The sequence below is a fragment of the Hemitrygon akajei genome, chromosome 18 (assembly GCF_048418815.1).
Source record: "Hemitrygon akajei chromosome 18, sHemAka1.3, whole genome shotgun sequence".
NCBI classification, from domain to species: Eukaryota; Metazoa; Chordata; class Chondrichthyes; order Myliobatiformes; family Dasyatidae; genus Hemitrygon; species Hemitrygon akajei.
In genome coordinates, this window is record NC_133141.1 from 1,211,132 (window position 1) to 1,225,578 (window position 14,447).

Below are 14,447 nucleotides of genomic sequence, written 5' to 3' on the forward strand. Positions count from 1 at the left end.
AGAACAAAAGGATGACAGGAGTGAAGGTAGGACCGATTAGAGATAAAAGTGGGAAGATGTGCCTGGAGGCTGTGTAAGTGAGCGAGGTCCTCAATGAATACTTCTCTTTGGTATTCAGCAATGAGAGGGAACTTGATGATGGTGAGGACAATATGAGTGAGGTTGATGTTCTGGAGCATGTTGATATTAAGGGAGAGGAGGTGTTGGAGTTGTTAAAATACATTAGGACAGATAAGTCCCCGGGGCCTGATGGAATATTCCCCAGGCTGCTCCACGAGGTGAGGGAAGAGATTGCTGAGCCTCTGGCTGGGATCTTTATGTCCTCGTTGTCCACGGGAATGGTACCGGAGGATTGAAGGGAGGCGAATGTTGTCCCCTTGTTCAAAAAAGGTAGTAGGGATAGTCCAGGTAATTATAGACCAGTGAGCCTTACGTCTGTGGTGGGAAAACTGTCGGAAAAGATACTTAGAGATAGGATCTATGGGCATTTAGAGAATCATGGTCTGATCAGGGACAGTCAGCATGCCTTTGTAAAGGGCAGATCGTGCCTAACAAGCCTGATAGAGTTCTTTGAGGAGGTGACCAGGCATATAGATGAGGGTAGTGTAGTGGATGTGATCTACAAGGATTTTAGTAAGGCATTTGACAAGGTTCCACATGGTAGGCTTATTCAGAAAGTCAGAAGGCATGGGATCCAGGGAAGTTTGGCCAGGTGGATTCAGAATTGCTTGCCTGCAGAAGGCAGAGAGTCATGGTGGAGGGAGTACATTCAGATTGGAGGGTTGTGACTAGTGGTGTCCCACAAGGATCTGTTCTGGGACCTTTTGGTGATTTTTATTAATGACCTGGATGTGGGGGTAGAAGGGTGGGTTGGCAAGTTTGCAGAGAGACATTGATAGGATGCAGAAGTGGACTGAGAAGTGGCAGATGGAGTTCAACCTGGAGAAGTGTGAGGTGGTACACTTTGAAAGGACAAACTCCAAGGCAGAGTACAAAGTAAATGGCAGGGTACTTGGTAGTGTGGAGGGGCAGAGGGATCTGGGGGTACATGTCCACAGATCCCTGAAAGTTGCCTCACAGGTAGATAGGGTAGTTAAGAAAGCTTATGGGGTGTTAGCTTTCATAAGTTGAGGATAGAGTTTAAGAGTCGCGATGTAATGATGCAGCTCTATAAAACTCTGGTTAGGCCACACTTGGATTACTGTGTCCATTTCTGGTCGCCTCTCTATAAGAAGGATGTGGAAGCATTGGAAAGGGTACAGAGGAGATTTACCGGGATGCTGCCTGGTTTAGAGAGTATGGATTATGATCAGAGATTAAGGGAGCTAGGGCTTTACTCTTTGGAGAGAAGGAGGATGAGAGGAGACATGATAGAGGAGTACAAGATATTAAGAGGAATAGACAGAGTGGATAGCCAGCCCCTCTTCCCCAGGGCACCACTGCTCAGTACAAGAGGACATGGCTTCAAGGTAAGGGGTGGGAAGTTCAAGGGGGATATTAGAGGAAGGTTTTTCACTCAGAGAGTGGTTGGTGCGTGGAATGCACTGCCTGAGTCAGTGGTGGAAGCAGATACACTAGTGAAGTTTAAGAGACTACTAGACAGGTATATGGAGGAATTTAATGTGGGGGGTTATATGGGAGGCAGGGTTTGAGGGTTGGCACAACATTGTGGGCCGAAGGGCCTGTACTGTGCTGTACTATTCTATGTTCTATATTTCCTAAATGGACAGAAAATACAAAAATCTGAGGCACAAAGGGACCGAGGAGTGTTTATGCAGGATTCCCTTAAGGTTAATATTCAGGTTGAGTCTGTTGTGAGGAAGGCAAAAGTGACGTTAACATTCATTTCAAGAGGACTAGAATATAAAAGCAAGGATGTAAAGTTGAGACTTTATAAAGCACTAGTGAGGCCTCACTTGGAGTATTGTGAGCAGTTTGCGCCCCTTATCTTAGAAATTATGTGCTGACACTGGAGAGGATTCAAAGGAGGTTCACAAAAATAATTCCAGGATTGAATGGCTTGTCATATGAAGAGCGCTTGATAGCTCTGGCCCTCTATTCACTAGAATTCAGAAGAATGAGGGGTGACCTCATTGAAACCTATCAAATGTTGAAAAATCTTGATAGAGTGGATGTAGAGAGGATGTTTCCGATGGTGGAAGAGTCTAAGACCAGTAAACACAGCCTCAGAATAGAGTGGTGTCCTTTTAGCCGGAGATAAGGATGAATTGCTTTAACCAGAGAATGACGAATCTGTGGAATTCATTCCACAGGCAGCTGTGAAGGCCAAGTCTTCATATATATTTAAGGCAGAGGTTGATAGAATCTTGATTGGTCAGGGCATAAAGGGATATCGGGAGAAGGCAAGAGACTGGGGCTGAGAGGAAAATTGGATCAGCCATGATGAAATGACAGAGCAGTTTTGATGGGCCAAATGGCTGAATTCTGCTCCTATATCCTGTGGTCATATCTTATGTCTGGAGTCGTACATGGTATCGGGAGAATCTGAAATGAAAATCGTGGACTCTGAGCAACTTGCATGAATTTCTTGATTTCAGATTACATTTGATTTTTGGTTGAATTTACAAATATGTGCCCACATAATTGACCGATCCCATTTAATCTAAAGCTCCAACAATTCAGTGTGTCTCCAAACATATATGTTTTTCTTGCAGCCATGTACCTTAATTAAAATTAAAATAATGATTAATATTGTCAAATTGTATAACCCACCCTCCACACCATCACCACCACTACATGTACAGACACTCCTGTACCTAGTGTTACTTTATGGACATTCAATCAACTTATGTGTATAAGCTATCTTATGTATTCATATTTATTGTGTTTTTTTTACTGTTGTTTTTTTAATCTTATTGTGTTTTTTGCGCTGCTTTGGATGCCGAGTAACAGTTATTTCATTCTCATTTACACTTATGTACTGGAAATGACATTAAGCTATCTTGAATCTGAAATATTCAGAGTAGAAAATAAAATTATTCTTTGGATGTTTTCTGATATTAATACTGCATGGTTACATTTAGAACATGCTGTCTCAGGTAATTTTCTCCTGGGGTTGACCTCTCAATGTTGAACAGATCAAGTGGTGTCTTAACAGCTGGTGGAAGCAGAACCTGATTCTCTTGTTTTTGCCCAGCAGCTCTATGAGAGGGTTCCTTGTTCCTGTAACTTCTGTTGACACAGAATACCATAACAGCTGTATGAAGATGTCCTGCAGTCCTATCTATCTATCTGTTGGCTACCAACACCTGATACTTTTCTTATCCAGCAAATGAATAAACGGAAAGAGAGTGACTTCAATGGTATTGCTGCATGAATAAGAGGTGCACAGTGGCATATAATAGTCAAGACGAAGTCTCCCTATTTTATCATAAAGTTCAATTCATAGCCTTTGTCTGTGTAGCAAGGTTAGAATAATATTTGATAAGGTATGCTCAGTCTCTGCAGCATTTAATGAAGTTTTGATTTATGTTTCTATCTTTTTCGAATAAAATTCCTCTATATCTGTGCGTTTCACACCCGACAGAACCTGACGTGTGTGTGTGTGTGTGTGTGTGTGTGTGTGTGTGTGTACAAATGTGAAACAGATAGAGACTATATGTGTCAGTGTCAGTGTGTTGAGATGTCGGTAGAGGTGAAAGGATTTAGGGGTAGGTGTGGGTTGAGTATGTGCGGGTTTGTAGATATAGATGTAGCTTTAAGGTTATATACTGTAGGTGTGTCTGTAAGTATAGTGGTATAACAGTGGCATAGGTGTGGAGAGTGGTAAGTGCAGGATTGTGTAGGCCTGGGCCTGTTTTACAGGACACTGATCCATAGATCATTCACTTATTGAAGGATATTGGTAGTAGGCAGTCGTCGATCCCAGGGGATCATGGGGTTGTGCCTCTGGTGAATTGTGTCCTCTCCAGGGTGCAAGAGTGGGTGGGAAGATTTGAAGAATCGGCTGTTGCCCATGCATTGGGTTCCCCCTCTCCACATCAGTGATGTAGTCCAGGGGAAGGGCAAGCGCCGATACAGCTTGGCACCAGTGTCGTCGCAGACGTTGCCAGAGTGAAGTTGTAAACAACATCAAACTGTCTTAGAGACCCCGGCTCTGGATTTCTTCCTCGGGGTTTACTCCCGAAGCCTTTCCCATGGGTGGGTATTTCTGCAGGGCAGCAGAGGTTTAAAATCAGGGTTTTCCTTCTCCTAGGCAGGTTGCCGTCCAAGGCTGACAAGCCCCACCTGCCCGAAGCAACTGGTTTTGAGGCACCAGTGGTCCACCTTTGCCCTTTCTCTTGTCAGTAGAAACAGTTCTGCCCCACCTAGTAGCTAAGCCACATGTGAAGGCCGAGTTGGACTTGGTTGTTAGAGGCTGTTAGAGTTGCACGCCATTTGGAGCACTTTATAGGTAGTGGGAACTTATCCTCATCCCCATCCCCACTACCACCTCGGTTATGACAATCTTAGGACCCTGAAAGATAATGGAATCTTACAAACAAATCTTACAAAGGTGATGGAGGGTGGAGCTTAAGATGATGCTGCTTAACGGTGACTCCTTTGCTTGCATCTTCAGAAACAGCTCTATTTCTATCTTTAATATCATTTTTTTCCCTTTTCAGGGTTCTTTTGAAGACCCTGATCTGGAGTTACACGCTGACTTTCGTTCTTTGCGAGAATGGGACCCGCTCTCAGAGTCTCATGACCGGCCACTTTTCGATATGCCAAGGATGCGGCCTGGAAAACTAACGTACCTTCAGGGTGCCAGATTTTTGTGGCTCTGGGGGCGGATGGATTCGAGGTCAATGCCACTGCCTGATGTGTCATGAGAAGATCAGAAGCAGTGAGCTGGTTGCCGGCCGTGTGCCCAGAGACTTGAGCTCTTTGGGCACAGAGCTCGGAAAAAGTGACACAACAGACTTTTAACACCATAAATCAGCGAGTTGTTTTGTTATGTCTCCCCTCTCATCAAGACACATCAAGACCCTGCTGCCACCCTCACTGGACCCCCTACAGTTTGTGTACTGGCCCAACCGCTCAACAGACGACGCCATTGCCATTACCCTCCACCTGGCCCTAATCCACCTGGACAAAAAAGACACGTATGTTTGAATGCTGTTCATAGACTTCAATTCAGCATTTAACACAATTATCCCTCAGAAACTGATTGGAAAGCTGAGCCTATTGGGCCTGAACACCTCCCTCTGCAACTGGATCCTAGACTTCCTGACTGGGAGACCTCAACTTGTCCAGATCGGGAGCAGCATCTCCAACACCATCACACTGAGCATGGGGGCCCCCCAGGGCTGTGTGCTCAGTCCACTGCTGTTCACTCTGCTGACCCACAACTGTGCTGCAACACACAGCTCGAACCACATCATTAAGTTCGCAGATGACATGGCTGTGGTGGGTCTCATCAACAAGAACAACGAGTCAGCTTACAGAGAGGAGGTGCAGCGGCTAACAGACTGGTGCAGAGCCAACAACCTGTCTCTTAATGTGAACAAAACAAAAGACATGGTTGTTGACTTCAGGAGGGCATGGAGCAACCACTCCCCGCTGAACATCGACGGCTCCTCGGTAGAGGTTGTTAAGAGCACCAAATTTCTTGGTGTTCACCTGATAGAGAATCTCACCTGGTCCCTGAACACCAGCTCCATAGCAAAGAAAGCCCAGCAGCGTCTCTACTTTGCAAAGGCTGAGGAAAGTCCATCTCACACCTCCCATCCTCACCACATTCTACAGGGGTTGTATTGAGAGCATCCTGAGCAACTGCATCACTGCCTGGTTCGGAAATTGCACCATCTCGGATCGCAAGACCCTGCAGCGGATAGTGAGGTCAGCTGAGAAGATCATCGGGGTCTCTCTTCCCGCCATCACGGACATTTACACTACACACTGCATCCGTAAGGCAAACAGCATTATGAAGGACCCCACACACCCCTCATACAAACTCTTCTCCCTCCTGCCATCTGGGAAAAGGCTCCGAAGCATTCGGGCTCTCACGACCAGACTATGTAACAGTTTCTTCCCCCAAGCCATCAGACTCCTCAATACCCAGAGCCTGGACTGACACCAACTTAGTGCCCTATTGTCTTGTTTATTATTTATTGTAATGTCTGCACTGTTTTGTGCACTTTATGCAGTCCTGGGTAGGTCTATAGTCTAGTGTAGTTTTTTTTTCTGTGTTGTTTTTACATAGTTCAGTCTAGTTTTTGTACTGTGTCACATAGCACCATGGTCCTGAAAAACGTTGTCTTATTTTTACCATGTACTGTACCAGCAGTTATGGTCGAAATGACAATAAAAAGTGACTTGACTTGCCTTGACTGTCGTTGTGAAACGGGGCCACCTCTTTTCCTCTTATTAAGGAGACAGAGAAAGCCTGTGGTATGTTGAATACCAGGTGAACGAGTAGTCTTTGGGGTACTGCAGTCTGTGTCTTTATTGATGTTTTGCTGCACGCTTGAGTGCTCGGTGGGGGGGTGGTGCTAATGTTTTTTTGCTGGTGGGGGGATGGGGCATCATTGCCTTGCTGCTGCTTGTGGGTGGGAGGGGGGAGCTGGGGTGTCTTTGAGGTTCTAACATTTAACTGTCATTTATTCTTTGCGGGCACTCCTCTGTTTTTGTGGATGTTTGCAAAGAAAAAGAATTTCAGGATGTATATTGTATACATTTCTCTGATATTAAATGTACCCATTGACCTATTGAAATAATCAAAACTGAAATATGACATTAAGTATAACTAATCAAATTATCAGATTGACTGATGCAAAATGTTTCACATGTTTTCCTTCAACAATGTTTATGGCCCACACATAAAAACTCAACAATTTCTTTTTCTTGTAACTGATCTCAGTTTTCACTGTGACTCAGCTTGCTCTTGTAGATTTTGATGTTTGTGAAAAACATATTAAACTGCCACCAGAAGCACCGTTAATTAACCAAATGTCAAATCAGATGTGTGACTTTGCAATCACCTCATTAAGAATTATAAACCACCTTTCTTTTATAATCCCCACCTGGTGCACCTTTGGAGTTCTCTATCTCAGATAATCCACAGAAAAATCTCAGCTACATGCCTGATACCTGTAGATCACACACAATATTCCAAATGCTAAAAGAAGTAGAGGGTTGAGGAAGAGTTAAAAGGGTTCACCGAAATTAGTTGTTCAGACTGAGAGATCTTGACCAGGTGGATGTGGAGGGAATGTAGAAAAGGTTTGGACTGTATTCTTTAGAATGTAGGAGATTGAGAGGAGATTTGCTTGAGGTATTCAAAATTATGAGGGGTATAGATAGGGTAGATGCAAGCAGGCTTTTTCTATTGAGGCTGGGTAAAACCAGAACTAGAGGTCATGGATTAAGGGTGAAAGGCGAATGTTTAAGGGAAATCTGAGGGGAATTGGTGTGAAATGAGCTGCTAGCGGAAATGATAGTCATGGGTTCAATTGTAACACTTATAAGAAGTTTGGATAGGTACATGGATGGGAGGGGTTTGGAAAGATATGGTCTAGGTGTAGATCAATGGGACCAGATGAGCATGGACCAGGAGTGAAGGTCCTTTTTCTGTGCTGTACAGACAATAGTAGATCTGCTGCAGAGACATGACAAAATACTGGCTTATGTACTCTTGTACAATAATATATGGCTCTCCAGTATCTTTGAAATGGTTAATACTTCCAAATATCCTGGTGGTCAAGCACATTTGGAATTCCGGAGATTAATTTTGGTGCAAATTTGTCTTTCCTCTCAGGCCTCTATGTATCTCTTTTCCCAGACCACATTCTTATATGGCTTCTGGTCCATCCTGTTGTGTCAGAACACTGCAAAGTGTGACATGAATGTGGAAGAAAAAAAAATTGTGTGTCATGGTAACATCATGGTTAGCACGGCGATATTACAGCACAGGGTGTTGGAGTTTAGGGTTCAATTCTGTTGCTGTTCTGTAAGGAGTCTCAGTACGTTCTCCCTTTGACTGCGTGGGTTCTTCCTGATTGCCCAGTTTCCTCCCACTGTCCAACGACATACTGGGTAGGTTATCTGGTCATTGTAAATTGTCTCATGATTAGATCAGAGTTGGGGTAGTGGGATTGCCTGGTTTGTGTGGCTCGAATGGCCACTGTATCACTAAATAAATAAATAAAAATTAAAAAAGGCTGTGACCATTTAGAACTCTCTTCCTTAAATTGCAATGGAACAAATTCTTTAAAGGTTTTTAAGGCAGAGGTAGAAAGGATTTTTAGGTGAAAAGTCAGCAGAAATGTGATACTGAGGTTACAATCAGTTAAGCTTGTTTTTATTGAGTGACAGAGCGGACTCATAAGGCTTACTGGTGTTCCTACTAAGAGTCATAGTCATAGAGAAGTACAGCATAGAAACAGGCCCTTTGGACCATCTAGTCTGTGCTGAACCATTTAAACTGCCTACTCCCATCGACTTGCACCAGCCCTATATCCCTCCACGTACCTATCCAAACTTCTCTAAAGTGTTGAGATTGAGTTCGCATGCACCACTTATGCTGGCAGCTCACTCCACACTCTCACAAACCTCTGAGTGAAGAAGTTTCCCCTCATGTCCTCCTTAAACTTCTCACCTTTCACCCTTAAGCCATGACCGCTGGTTGTAGTCCCAATTACTCTCAGTGGAAAAAGCCTGCTTGCATTTACCCCATTTTACCCTACAGGAGTGATGGGAACAAGGTTGAAAGAGTGCAGAGAAACTTTACAAGGATGTTGCCAGGTCTGGAAGACCTGGGTTATAAGGAAAGATTGAATAAGTTAGGACTGTATTCTTTGGAATGTAGAAGGTTGAGAGGAGATTTGCTAGAAGTTTACAAAATTATAGATAGGTAGATGGATACTTCATTAATCCCAAAGGAACTTACATTGCAAGTGCACAGATATACAAATATACAAATATTACAAGAGAAGTAAAAAAGAATAAAAAATAAGCTACCTCAAACTAGATTTGCAGGGGGATGGGAACCAGAGTGCCAGAGCAGATAGTGGAGTGGGGGTGAAAATAAATGATGTTAAAAGTTCATGCAAAATCAGAAATAGAAGGGTTGTATGTGGTGATAATAATCTTCTGAGGTGTGTCTATTTTGATGTGAGCAGTATTGTGGGGAAGGCAGACGAGCTGAGGGTGTGGATTGACACATGGAATTATGGCATTATAGCCATTTGTGAAACTTGGCTACAGGAGGGGCAGGACTGGCAGCTTAATGTTCCAGGGTTCCGATGTTTCAGACATGATAGAGGCAGAGGGATGAAGGATGGGGGGGGGGGGGGGGGGAGTGGCATTGCTAGTCAGGGAAAATGCTACAGCAGTGCTCAGGCAGGACAGATTAGAGGGCTTGTCTACTGAGGCCATATGGGTGGAGCTGAGAAACAGGAAAAGTATGACCACATTAATGGGGTTGTATTATAGTCCACCCAATAGTCAGTGAAAATTGGAGGAGCAAATCTGCAGAGAGATAGCAGACAACTGCAGGAAACATAAAGTTCTGATAGTAGGGGATTGTAATTTTCCACATATTGATTGGGACTCCCATATTGTTAAAGGTCTAGATGGGTTAGAGTTTGTATAATGTGTTCAGGAAAGATTTCTAAATCAATATATAGAGGTACCGACTAGAGAGGATGCAATATTAGATCTCCTATTAGGAAACGAGTTAGGACAAGTGACAGAAGCGCGTGTAGGGGAACACTTTGGTCCAGTGATCATAACACCATTAGTTTCAATTTGATCATGGATAAAGATAGATCTGGTTCTCGGGTTGAGGTTCTAAACTGGAAAAAGGCCAAATTTGAAGAAATGAGAAAGGATCTAAAAAGCGTGTATTGGGACAGGTTGTTCTCTGGCAAGGATGTGATTGGTAAGTGGGAGGCCTTCAAAGGAGAAATTTTGAGAGTGTAGAGTTTGTATGTTCCTGTCAGGATTAAAGGCAAAGTGAATAAGAATGAGGAACCTTGGTTTTCGAGGGATATTGGAAATTTGATAAAGAAGAAGAGAGAGATGTATGACAGGTATAGGCAATAAGGAGCAAATAAGGTGCTTGAGGAGTATAAAAAGTGCAAGAAAATACTTAAGAAAGAAATCAGGAGGACTAAAAGAAGACATGAGGTTGCTTTGGCAGTCAAGGTGAAGAATAATCCTAAGAGCTTCTACAGGTATATTAAGAGCAAAAGGATAGTAAGGGATAAAATTGGTCCTCTTGAAGATCAGAGTGGTCAACTATGTATGGAACCAAAAGAAATGGGGGAGATCTTGAATGGTTTTTTTTGCATTTGTATTTACTAAGGAAACTGACAAGGAGTCTATGGAAATAAGGCAAACAAGTAGTGAGGTCATGGAACCTATACAGATTAAAGAGGAGAAGGTGTTTGTTGTCTTGAGGCAAATCAGAGTAGATAAATTCCCAGGACCTGATAGGGTATTCCCTTGGACCTTGAAGGAGACTAGTGTTGAAACTGCCGGGGCCCTGGCAGATAGATTTAAAATCTCGGTATCCACGGGTGAGGTGCTGGAGGATTGGAGGATAGCTCATATTGTTCCGTTGTTTAAAAAAAGGCTCTAAAAGTAATCCTGGAAATTATAGGCCGGTAAGTTTGATGTCAGTAGTAGGTAAATTATTGGATGGAGTACTAAGAGACAGGATCTAGAAGTATTTGGATAGACAGGGACTTATTAGGGAGAGTCAACGTGGCTTTGTGTATGGTAGGTCATGTTTAACAAATATATTAGAGTTTTTCGAGGAGGTTACCAGGAAAGTGGATGAAGGGAAGGCAGTGGATGTTGTCTACATGGACTTCAGTAAGACCTTTGACAAGGTCCCGCATGAGAGGTTAGTTAGGAAGAATCAGTCGCTAGGTATACATGGTGAGGTTGTAGATTGGATTAGACATTGGCTCAATGGGAGAAGCCAGAGAGTGGTAGTGGAGGATTGCTTCTCTGAGTGGAGGCCTGTGACTAGTGGTGTGCCACAGGGATCAGTGCTGGGTCCATTGTTATTTGTCATCTATATCAATGATCTGGATGATAATGTGGTAATTTGGATCAGCAAATTTGCTGATGATACAAAGATTGGAGGTGTAGTGGACAGTGAGGAAGGTTTTCAAAGTTTGCAGAGGGATTTGGACCAGCTGGAAAAATGGGCTGAAAAATGGCAGATGGAGTTTAATACAGACAAGTGTGAGGTATTGCACTTTGGAAGGACTAACCAAGATAGAACGTACAAGGTAAATGGTAGGGCACTGAGGAGTGCAGTAGAACAGAGGAATCTGGGAATACAGATACATAATTCTCTAAAAGTGGCGTCACAGGTAGATAGGGTTGTAAAGAGAGCTTTTGACACGTTGGCCTTTATAAATCAAAGTATTGAGTATAAGAGTTGGAATGTTATGATGAGGTTGTATAAGACATTGGTGAGGCCGAATTTGGAGTATTGCGAGCAGTTTTGGTCACCGAATTACAGGAAGGATATTAATAAGGTTGAAAGTTTGCAGAGAAGGTTTACAAGGATGTTGCTGGGACTTGAGAAACTGAGTTACAGAGAAAGGTTGAATAGGTTAGGACTTTATTCCCTGGAGTGTAGAAGAATGAGGGGTGATTTGATAGAGGTGTATAAAATTATGATGGGTATAGATAGAGTGAATGCAAGCAGGCTTTTTTCACTGAGGCTAGGGGAGAAAAAAACCAGAGGATATGGTTCGGCACAGCCAAGAAGGGCCAAAAGGCCTGTTTCTGTGCTGTAATGTTCTATGGCTCTATGGTTCTGAACAGTTGAACAGAAGGGGGTCAATTAGAGAACATGTTAGAACAAAGGACCCTACTATGGGAAATCCTGGCAATTCTGGACAATGTTTCTCACCATCTGTATGCCACAGAGGAGCACTTTTATTAATGGCCTCATATAGTGCTGCAAAGATCACTTTATGAGGTCATTCTTACCTTTGGCCATTAGGCTCTATAATGAGTCAAACTATAGCTGGGAAGTTCCCACATGTCTGCATTAAGTTCCATCTGTTGCTTTTCAGCCCATTTTTTCCAGCTGATGCAGATCCCTTTGCAAGCCATGATAGCCTTCTTCACCGTCCACTACACTCTCAATCTTGGTGTCATCTGCAAATTTGCTGATCCAGTTAACCACATTATCATCCAGATCACTGATGGATGACAAACAACAATGGACCCAGCACTGATCCCTGTGGCACACCACTAGTTATAGGCCTCCAGTCATAGAGGCAGCCCTCTACTACCACTCTCTGCCTTCTCCCACAAAGCCAATATCTAATCTAATTTACTACCTCATCCTGAATGTCGAGCAAATGAACCTTCTTGACAAGCTTCCCATGCGTGACCTTGTCAAATGCCTTACTAAAGTCCGTGTAGAAAACATCCACTGTGCTTCCTTCATCCACTTTCCTGGTAACCTCTCCGAAAAACTCTACAAGATTGGTTAGACGTGACCTACCATGCACAAAGCCATGCTGACAATCCTTAATCAGTCCATGCCTACCCAAATACTTACATATCCAGTTCCTTAGAATACTTTCCAATAACTTTCCCACAAGTGATGTCAAATTCACTGGCCTATATTTTCCTGGTTTATGCTTAGAGCCTTTTTAAACAGAGGAACAACATTTATTATCCTCCAATCCTCTGGTACCTCCCTTGTTGCTAAGGATGATTTGAATATCTCTGCTTGGGCCCTGGCAATTTCTTCACTTGCCTTCTGTAGGGTTAGAGGGAACACCTTGTCAAGCTCTGGAGATTTATCCACCCTGATTTGTCTCAAGACAGCAAACACCTCCTCCTCTATAATCTGTATAGGGTCCATGAAGTTGATGCTGCTTTGCCTCACTTCTGCAGACTCTGCATCCGTCTCCCAAGTGAATACGAATGTAAAGAGTACATTTAATATCTCCCCTATCTGTTTTGGCTACTCACATGGACTACCATTCTGGTTGTCTAGAGGACCAATTTTGTCTCTTGCAATCTTTTTGCTATGAACATACTTGTAAAATCCCTTAGGATTCTCCTTCCCCTTGTCTCCTCAAGTAATTTCATGCCTTTTTATAGCCCTCCTGATTTTTTTCTTAAGTGTTTCTCGCAGTTATTATAAACACCTTATTTGTCCCTACTTGCTTGTCCCTGCCATACAGTTCAATTTTATCTTAACCATGGCCTCAATATCTCTTAAAAACCAAGATTTTATCTTTACCTTTTATTCTAACAGGCACACACAAGCTTTGTACTCTCAAAATTTCATCTTTGAAGACCCCCTCCCACTTGCTGAGTACACCTTTGCCAGAAAGTAGCCTCTCCCAATCCACACTTGCCAGATAATTTCTGATACCATCAAAATCAACCTTTCTCCAGTTTAGAATCTCAACCCACACACCAGCCAGATCTTTTTTGCATATTTACTTTGAAAATAAAGACATTGTTGTTTTTATAAGACATGCTGGCTTTAATAACAAGAGGAATTGAGTATAGGAGTAAAGAGGTCCTTCTGCAGTTGTACAGGGCCCTGGTGAGACCACACCTGGAGTATGGTGTGCATTTTTGGTCTCCAAATTTGAGGAAGGACATTCTTGCTACTGAGGGAGTGCAGCGTAGATTCACAAGGTTAATTCCTGGAATGGCGGGACTGTCATATGTTGAAAGATTGGAGCGACTGGGCTTGTATACACTGGAATTTAGAAGGATGAGAGGGGATCTGATTGAAACATATAAGATTATTAAGGGATTGGACACACTGGAGGCAGGAAGCATGTTCCCGCTGATGGGTGAGTCCAGAACTAGAGGCCACAGTTTAAGAATAAGAGGTAGGCCATTTAGAACAGAGATGCAGAAAAACTTTTTCACCCAGAAAGTGGTGGATATGTGGAATGCTCTGCCCCAGAAGGCAGTGGAGGCCAAGTCTCTGGATGCATTCAAGAGAGAGTTAGATAGAGCTCTTATAGATAGTGGCGTCAAGGGATATGGGGAGAGGGCAGGAGCGGGGTACTGATTGTGTATGATCAGCCATGATCACAGTGAATGGTGGTGCTGGCTAGAAGGGCCAAATGGCCTACTCCTGCACCTACTGTCTATTGTCTATTGTCTATTGGTCACTAGATGCAAAGTGTTCCTCTACACAAACTTCTGTCACCTGCCCTGTCTCGTTCCCTAATAGCAGATCCAGTATTGCATGCTCTCTTTGGGACTTCTACGTTCTGATGAAGGAAACTTTCCTGAACACATTTGACAAGCTCTTTCCCATCTCGTCCTTTTACAGAATGGGATTCCCAGTCAGTATGTGGAAAGGTAAAATAACCTACTATAACAACCTTATGTCTCGTGCAGCAGTCTGTGATCTCTTTACAAATTTGTTGCTCTAAATCTCTATGATCATTGGGTGATCTGTAATATAGCTCCACTGACATGATCATACC

At 43.2% G+C, this 14,447-nt stretch overlaps 1 long non-coding RNA gene across 1 annotated transcript in view; it reads left to right on the top strand.

Moving 5' to 3' along the window:
• The window catches only part of LOC140741552 (uncharacterized), a 42,960-nt gene extending 36,511 nt beyond the window's left edge, over window positions 1–6,449 (top strand). The window contains exon 3 of the long non-coding RNA XR_012102078.1: window positions 4,626–6,449. This is a non-coding gene — a long non-coding RNA (uncharacterized lncRNA). The remainder of the gene's footprint in view (window positions 1–4,625) is intronic.
• The last annotated feature ends 7,998 nt before the right edge of the window (window positions 6,450–14,447 follow it).